At 44.6% G+C, this 9528-nt stretch overlaps 1 long non-coding RNA gene across 1 annotated transcript; it reads right to left on the bottom strand.

The window, feature by feature from the left end:
• Positions 1-864: 864 nt before the first annotated feature.
• On the bottom strand, positions 865-7648 carry LOC143693854 (uncharacterized). The gene is made up of 3 exons (XR_013181838.1): positions 7584-7648; positions 6608-6697; positions 865-1008 (listed from the first exon to the last, which is right to left on the bottom strand). It is a non-coding gene; the product is annotated as an uncharacterized LOC143693854 (long non-coding RNA).
• Between the last annotated feature and the right edge of the window lie 1880 nt (positions 7649-9528).

Raw genomic sequence — 9528 nt, 5'->3', positions numbered from 1 at the left:
CCAGCCCTTTATTGGTGAAAAAAACTAAGTTAAAAATTCTGATTTACTGCCTCTGAATGAAAGCTGTTTAGCTTTTTCAGAATTACTGTTTTACTAAAAGTAAAGCACTCATGCTATATTTTTATTCACCTGAAAAATACTCACCTACTGCAATGAACTTCTTTCCATTTTCTGTGGTTTTACAGCATTGCATCTTTGACTGTCAGGTCTCAGGCACCAATGCTTGAAGAGGACATGCACAAAGAATTCCCCTCATAAAAAAAGGACAATGAAAATCCAAGGCAGACCCTGAATGGTGATTTTTCCAAAGATATTTTTGTTCTTGTTTGTTTTTTTGTTCTTTGGGGTTTTGTTTTTATTTTTTTGCCTGTCCACACATTAACATTGATCTCTGTAAGAGAGTACAGCTCATGCTTAGGAAGTACCTTGGTTCTTGTTCAGCTGCATCCTTGTGTGGGGTTCCCCTTCCTGGTCATCCTTCCAGGACACTGACAGGTGTTTCTGGCACACTGGCATTGCAGAATCACAGGGACACAACACAGTGGCTGATTGAAGATGCTGTGTTAATGAACATTGTCCTTAGACATTCACAAACAGCTAAACCTGGCTATCTTTCCCCCAAATACCTTTAAAGACATAAACTGAGAATAGGCCTGTCCAGGCTGAAATGTTAACACATCTGAAGCATCAAAATCATTAAATTAGTCACATAAACTCGCATTTTACTGGTAAAAAGTACTTAGCAGCATCATCTTTGAAAAAAGTCACAATGCCATATAAATGGACATTTTGAGATAAAGTTTTGTGGGTGTTTTTAGATGCATCACCCTCACTCTCTTCCTCCCTTAAATATCTTACCTCAGAAATATTTGACTCCAGATGCTATATTCAGGAATCTTTAGATGAAGGGGAATCCAGGAGTTCCCATCTCCATGAAAGTCACTGGGACTTTGGTTGCCCAAGTGACTTCAGCAAACAAGGACTTCAAAGCCTTTCAAAACAGTACAGCTGAAAAACATAAATAAAGGTTGTAACTGGCCTAGGATTTTCAAATACTTAGCTACATTTTTATGGAGATGTTTGCACTTATCAGCCTTATCCCATGCTTCAAAGAGTAACCAGTGGTGGTCAGCTTGGCTGCCCATCCCTAACACCAGCCCTCCCTTCTAATGTTGCCTCGCGCTTGTTGGAGCTTGGTTTTGATTGCACATCCATAGGGGAAAGATTTACATTTTCTGACACGTCTGCAAAACACCTGCCACAATGTCTGAGCCCTCAAGATGCAACAACAACAATAATAATGATAATAATGATAATAATAATAATAATAATAATAATAATAATAATAATAATAACAACAACAACAACAACAACAACAACAACAACAACAACAACAACTATTCCCAGTGTGCACGGTGCGCAGCGAGGCAGCTGAGAGCCCGACTGCCAGCAGCTTTGCAGTCTGACATCTAATTACCAGCAAAGGAGAGGGTGGAGGAAGGCCAGCTATAGCAGAGGAAGAGGGAAAAGCTCCTGGGAGAAAACCAGAGTGCTTTACAAGGTGGAGTTGCTCTGTTCACCTGTGCTTAATGAAGATGCTGTGACTAAACACTTTTAAGGTATCACTCCAGAGAAATCTCTTTGTTTCTATTGGGAAAGTTTGTCTGGGTGGATTTGAGGTAGTTTTCTGCTGCTTAGGGAATTCCACAGGCTGGCACAGACCACAAAACACCCTTAAACATCAGCAGAAATCAAGAAGCAGCGAATGAACAGGGATTGCCTTGCCATCTGGGAATGCCAGGAGGTGGATACAGGCTGCACCAAGAGCAGGCACAGGAAATCTGCTGAGTCCCAAACCCCTCTGATTTATTGCCCTGGTGCAAACCATCTGCCCAGCACATGGTCAGTCAACCTGACGCCTCTAAGAAATCCCACCTGAAAACCCAGCAGGCTGAGACAGGGCAAAAGGGACCACTTGGGTCATAAATACTGCTCTGTGTTTCTGCAGGGAACTGAGCTACATATTTCACTCAGAATGAGTGAGTGAGAGAGCTAGTGAGGAATATGGGTGGGGGTTTTTGTTTTATGGGAAAAAATCTGCAATTTTGGAATTTGTGTTCTACTTCGAAGCAGGTAATAAATTTGTCATGGACTGCAATTCCAAAATTGCTTCACATGAGGTAGATCAAAGTGTTTGGTGTCTATGAAATCTGATGTAGGCCTTTAAAAAATCATAAATTATCTTTTTCTATAAAACTGAAAGACATTGAACCAAAACATTCCAAAATATAGAGAAATCTGGAGCAATTTGAGTTTATTTAAATTTTGTCCAATTCAAAGCATTTCTTCAAGAGAATTCTTTTCCCAACACATCAGCATTTCCAAGCAGAATAAAACACTGGTCCTGTTTCCCATCCCTGGTGTTGTTCTTGCACCTCTGCTCAAAAACCTCTAAAATTTTGAAGCTGGAGAAGGCGGCTTGTGCTGGCAGCAGCTTTGGGGAGCAGTCAACATGTGCTGATGAGAGCCCTGGACATGCTGGGATCTCCTGGGATACCCAGAGCAGACACCCAGGCATTCCCCCAGAGCCTTGTCAGCCAGGCACACGTGGCCAGCTGGTTTCTGTCACCACAGGCAGAGCCGGAGGGCACCGCACACGCGGCTGCCTCTGCACACAACAGCACCCTGACAGGCATTTTCTTGTCTCAACAAATTACCCTGAAGTGCCCTAAAATATTCAGTTTGCTGGAAGGAATTGGAGAAACGTGAAGACATAGGATGTGTTTTGCTGAGCTGACCAGAAACAGTTAGGGCATGATGTAGCACGGCAGCAGAAGGTGAGAAGGAGATGAAGGCACAACAAAGCAAATGTTTTGCAGTGACATTTGTCCTGGAGTGTAAATTAAGAGCTGGGAGGGCTTGGTGACAGTCCAGCACACACCAACAGCAGGGTCTGCATCAGGAGCCAGAGGCGACAGCCCAGCCTGCAGGACCAGCTGCTGAGGCAATGCTAAAGGTAGTCTAAAAATAAAGCACTTATCAGGGTGAGAAGGGCTGAGTATTTCATCACTCTGCCTCGACTGATGACTAGCAAAGCATGAGCAAGGAGGATTTCTGTTTTGTTAGGAGCTGTTTTCTGATTCACAGTTTGCTGGGCTTGGGCAAATACCTTCCATTGACTTAAACCTTGAGAGAATGTTGTGTGAGCACTGGGCTGCACCATCCTCTACCTGCTGGCATCTCTGCTCCTCTTGGCGCAGGACAGCAAAACACAGCACTTTTACAGGAAAAAATACATAAAACACATGGCTGGCCCAAAACCTGTAAGAAGCAACAGGTTTGGTGCTCAGCTCCTCTTTTGCACACCTGCCTCACATGGAAAAGCAAGCAAACCTTTCCCTGCCAAAGGGCAAAAAGTTTCACCCCATCTGAGTGACTTGACAAACTCTGTCCTAGGAGATTTGTTATTTAAGGGACATTTCACTGAGCACACAGGTAGGTTTGGTTCTTAAGGCCTTGCATCTCAGGGAGACAGGCAGGGAAAGAGCAGGGAGAGGAGCCTGGCAGGGGCTGAGCATTGGCAGGGGCTGAGCATTGGCAGGGGCTGAGCATTGGCAGGGCAGTGCTGGTGGCACTGCTGGACCCACGGTGCTGGGCCCCGCTCCGCAGGCTGTGGGCAGGCTCTGAGCTGCACGGGGCAGCTTCACACCCTTGTCCACACGCTGGGACAACCGACATACACCTGTGGATCCAGCATCGCTGCTCCCGCAGCACGGATCCTCAGGCTGCTTTCCCGGAGCTGAGGCAAGCTCTGCACGGGCAGAGGGATGGCACAGACACGGTGACAAGCTCAGCGCTGCCATGCCAGGCACGCTGCCGCCGCACCGGGACCATCCCGTGGGAAAGGCTTTGATCTGACCACAGCTCCCGGGGCCGCCTGCCGGACTCCGCTTCCACTCGGGTACCTGCTCTTGTAAACAGCGGCGCCGGAGCACGCAGAAGCCACATCCTGACATCCCCTTGTGCAATCTGCAGGGCCGGCTCCTCCTTGGCCACAGCGCGGAGGTTGCGACACGCGGGGAGCGACACGTCCGTGTGGGGCAATGCGGGGCCGGTTCCGTCGGGGCGCGGCCCCAGCTCCAAACACCCGCACGCAGCCGGGCTTTACTTGTCAAGTGACCAGCGCAGCCTACGTGCATCGGGAGAGGGTTTCTGCAAGTAATTCTTCTCCACAGGAACATATAGCTGACTTTATAATTCATGCATGCCTGGGAAGTTCAATCCAGTCCCACTGGAGTGGCAAGCTTGGTGGGAGTTTATTTATTTAAAAGAGTGCATGCAGTAGCATAGAAAAAAATGGAATCTATCAGAAACCATAAGTCTTAATCCTAACCTAGCTTTGCTTTTCTTAAAATATGGTCCAGGGAAACTGCTTTTAAAATGTGGTTTCCATGTAGCCCTAGCTTTTTTAGTATTGCAATCCCCACACAACAGTGTTATAGTATAATAATTAAAACATTTAAAAATGAAGATAATCTATGGCTGATCCAAGTTTCTATGGAAATTTGGAGGCTATGCTGTATGCAGCTGTTCCCAACTAATGCAAAGGTTGGCTGTAACTTTACTTCTGAGCCCGTTTGTAACTTGGGGAATAATTTATCTGTTCTGTTTACACAGTTCTCAGCTTGCACAGCCCTAGAGTGCAACATTTCTATGATTCCCAAGCAAAAGGGTGCTTTATCCTCTTGACTCAGCCTGAACAATTAGTGTTCTTAGGCTTAATGAGGCAGCTCTGCTGAAAGGTGTGGGTGCTTGCTGTGGTGTTGCAGACATTGCACTGAATGTGATCTACCAGAACAGCAGATGCACAAGGGGTGGGCTGCAAACCCTTGCTCACTCTGGCCTGTTGTACCCCCAGATTTGGCAGAGGCTCTGCCAGGTGATGGGCTGTGGGTAGGAGCCCATCCCCACTGGGTTTTGGTGAGCCCATGAAGGCTAAACAAAGACCAGGGGAAGCAGAAAAAAAGACAGTTTTCCCCCAGGATGAGGCTGGCATCTTAGGGGTAGGAAGAAAGCTCTCTCTAAAGCCTTGGGCACCTTTACATGCCACCTTATTAACACTTTCACAGACTCAGATCAGGGGAAGCTGTTGGATGACAAAGAAAAAAAGGAAGAAACACCTGAAAAAGGATTTTAAATGCAATGATGAAGGACTTTTGGGGCTTACACTTTATAAATCAGGCTGATAAAAAGCTGGACAACCTGCAACTTCTTGTGGGAGAGCAGAGAGCAGGCACTTGCTACCTGCTCATCATCATGACATGATTATGTTTTACATTCACTAACTTATCTCCAGTTAGTCCATGGCTGATACAAGCAGTTTTCACTTTGCAATGTTAAATTACTAATGAAGAAAGTATTAATAACCTCTAAGAAAAGAAAGTTGGTCAGAGGAGCAAAGCTCCAGCAGCTACACAATGGCCCCAGGGGTGTAAAATCTTCAAGCCTCATTGAAACAACAGCATGAAAATCTGCTTTTTACAAAGGGAGAGAAAAACTCTGCCAGTCAGGAGTGCACAGAAGAAAATCTTTCAGCTGAAGTAAGGCCAGAGGTTCCCATCCTGAACAAATATTTAGCACCATTCACCGAATGAATTCCTCAGCATTAGTTTAAACTCAAAGACAGAAAGTCATAAAGCTTCACAGTGGGAATTTTAAAAAAAAGCCCAAACAACTAAAAATAAGCCAAAATACACAAAAGATACCCCCAGTCCCAGCATTTTAATTCCTGTTTGTATTTAGCCACTGCAGGACAGCTGAGTTACAATTGGGATGGAGGTGGTGATGGCTCAAAAGTGTCATGATTTTAGAGAGTAACTGTATCCAGAGGTCCTCAGTCATTTCTCAGTGAAAATAGTTTGCAAATAATGATACATATTCCCAAGATATTAAAAAGTCTGTCAAAGGAAACTTTGCTGGAAAGGAACTTTTGACTAGAGCATGTAGTGACAAGACAAGGGGTATAGCTTCAGACTGATAAAAGGCAGGTTTAGATTAGGTGTCAGGAAGAAATTCTTTACTGTGAGGACAAGGGATTTGAACACACATATGTTGCATTGCATAAGCATGCAAGCCAGGCTGAGATCAACCTGAACTCCTCTGCTTCCCCAAAGGGCAGGATCAGCTCAGCCCCAGCAGGCACAGACTCTGCTCTGATGGACAGCAATGCCCTGTTCATCCTCCTTGATCTTCTTGATTTGTGTGTGGGGAATAAGGAAGCGGGTTTGATGTAACACAAGAGTGATTTCCTGGAAGACAAGAGATTTGCTGAGCTGCCTGTGCTAAAGGGTTGTTTGCAGAAGCACAAGTCTCTCTCTGTCCATGGGTTTCCAGCAATAAATAATGGGTTGACTTGGATGCATTCCTTATTGCCTGTGGGAACCCTGCTGCTAAGTCACACAATTATGTCACCATGGAGCATCTATGATTTTTTTTTGTAGTTGGGTTTCTTTGGTTCCTCAGAAAATCTTCTGGGCATACAGGTTTCCTTAAAGCAAAATCTTAAATTTACAGTTATATATTACCTAGATTTTGGTCATCATCTTACCTGCAACCTGGACAGCCCATGAAAACTTGTCTTCATATGGTTCTCTGCTGGGTTATAACAGCAGCCACCTCATCAGAGCTGCTCACTTGCCTTTTTGGGACAAAACAGATAAAATATTTTAGGGTCTAGTAGTATCTGTTTGCAGAAGTCTTACATCAGTTCCTTATCATGATAATAATGAACCGTAACAATACAAAAATCTGAACTAAGATTTATCTGAGATTAACAAACGGGTCTCCAATACATTAAGAAGTAATTTGCAGTCTGCTTGCTTTCTATCCTAGAGAAGCTCTGGATGCCCCATGCCTGGAAGTGTTCAAGGCCAGGCTGGATGGGGCTTTGATCAGCCCTGGCTAGCAGGTGGCATCCCTTCCCATGGCAGATGATCTTTAGGTCCCTTCCAACCCAAACCACTCTGTGATTCTGGTATGCAGGACACCAGCTCTCTTACTCTGATGGCCAGTTTTGTTGTTTCTGTGATTACACTGTTTTAAAGTCAGAGCCTAAAAATCTCTGCATGTACTGAAATCTCTCCTTGTACACATAAAGGCTTTGGATTTTTTTTTTAATTATTATTTAGATTCTGGTATTTTCTTTGTGACTCCTATGGCTACATGTATAAAACCAGCTCTGAGGTTAGACAGCAATTAGAGCAAATGTTAAGATCATCAGCCACTCAAGTCTGTTAAAGCAGAAAACTATTTTTGAGGCAATCCAAGAAACACAGCCCAGCTGGCCAACAACAACACACCTTCCTCGTAAAGACGCAGGTTTTTGTGCAGCTGCATCTGACCCCGGAGCTCAGAGGAGCCCGAGTGCCAGCTAATAATGCAGCTGCAATGCAGATACATCCTGGGAGCACACTGCCCTTCAGTTTGCTTTCCCAAAAAAGGGGGAGGTGTGTGGCATCCAGCTGTGTCCACCGGGACAGAGAGATACAAGAGAAAGCTGTTACAAAGAGCAAACTGAGCCAGACCTGAAACTGTGGCAAGATGGTGCAAGCTGGGATCCAGGAGCACATGAGCTTCTCTTGTCCTCATCCCATGCAACTTTGGGTTCCACTGGCAGGGAAGATCCTTTTTCCTGTCAGAAGACAGAGCATGTCCTTCATCAGGCTGCAGCATTTGCATGGCAGAATGCATTCCTGATTAGAAATAGCCACAAACTTCCACAAACTTCCAATTAATTAACAGCTAAAAATTACTTTAAAGAGGTCTTTAATATTTCTTTTTTTAAATTCCTCTGGTCCCCTTGAAATTTAATAAAAGAAAAACCCGTGTTAAACTTCCAGGGTGTTTTAATTCACTTTAATTCTCAAATACATCCCAGACTTTTAAGAATAAGGGTTGTTGCCCAATGTTCATCCCAATGGCACCTTCCAGGCCATAGTGCAAGGATGCATCAAGGAGAAGGCTACATCAACAGCCCTTCTGCTGTACAGCTGCTTTTCCCACACAGTGTGGCCATGGTGCTCCTGGGATCCAGAGCAGAGGGGTGGGAGGGCAGGAGCTACCTGGGACGAGCTTCACAGGATCTCCATCAGCATGGGGGGGAGCTTGCATCCACAGTGAAACAAAGGAAGGGTTTTGGTAACAAAACTGACCTTCATGAATACTGCTGGTATCATAACTATGTCTGCAGACCCTCACAAGATGCCTGTTGGTAAGGAGGAAGGAGCAGGACATGTGCACACATGCAGGGCACACCGGGAGGCATGGGGACTTTTAAGCACCTGCTTTTAAATAATTCAAACCATGTTCTTTTCAATCCTACCTCAGGCAGGCCTCCAATGTGTTCCTGGCACACTGGCTTCTCAGGGTTTAGTCCTGCAATCTGCATCCATCCTTCCCTCTCCTATTTGATCAACAAGTTTGTAAAATGCTGATTCTTCAGGGATTTTTCCATTTTTCTCTGAAATGAAACTGTCACATGGAAAGGAGAACTCATCTGTTGTACCAATGTGTGAGATAGAAGGGATGCAGATTGCAGAATGGAAAAATAATAAGAAAAACAAAAAGACATCAAGGCCATCTTTAAAACAGAAGCAAGACATATTGAGTAGGGGAAGAGCTAAGTACCTTGTTTATATACATCTCAAGTGCTTTTTGTTTGTGGAATAAAAAAGATAAAAAGATATCTGGATGCTCATACTCACATGGGGACATTACAGGATCATTACACTTGTAGACTTCCTGTCTTCCCCAGTCCATTAAAATCCCACCCCCACACCTCAAGCAAGATTTCCCTGGAGATGTCACCTTCTTTCATCACATCTAATATCTAATAAAGACATAAGAGAATTTAATAACAGACTGCACAGGGGAGACTTCTGTTCAAACAGCCAAGGTTGCAGCTGATGAGTTCCTGCTACAGATGCTGAAGAAGTATAAGAGTGACCAGGAAACCACAGGGTATTTAGTTTCAGAGATCATGCCAGCAAAGCCACTGATATCACCCCAGCCAACCCAAAATTTGCATGAAACAAGACATAAAAAGCTTGTCCAGCCTTTCCAGCATCACCTGATCAAGTCCAGCTCCCTGTCACTTGGCTCTATAAATTTACAAAATTCTTTGGAGGGGGACTGCCTTCTCCAAAGAATCCTGAGACAGCACAGCAAGTGAAAGAGACCAAAGTGGTCAAAGTGAACTTCCACCCATCTTAATCACACTTGCTGAATTTAACAGAGTATTTCTGGATTGTTTAAAAAATCTGCTGCCCTGCTTGAGAAACCAGCCCCTTTTTGGTCTCCTGCTGTACTTGTGTGAAGAGCACAGTGTTTTATGGCCCCTGTCTCCCAGCCCTGGTACAGTTTCCACAGCCAAAATTTTCAGGAAGGGCCATTGGGTTTGGGTACTGAAATTGAAAAACCTTATGAAGCTAATGTTTTGGGTTTTTTTATCTGGAGGTGAGCAAACATTTT

Source organism: Agelaius phoeniceus, chromosome 4, assembly GCF_051311805.1.
Source record: "Agelaius phoeniceus isolate bAgePho1 chromosome 4, bAgePho1.hap1, whole genome shotgun sequence".
Classification (NCBI taxonomy): domain Eukaryota; kingdom Metazoa; phylum Chordata; class Aves; order Passeriformes; family Icteridae; genus Agelaius; species Agelaius phoeniceus.
The sequence above is the reverse complement of the archived record's forward strand: the minus strand, read 5'-3'. Positions and strand labels throughout refer to the sequence as shown.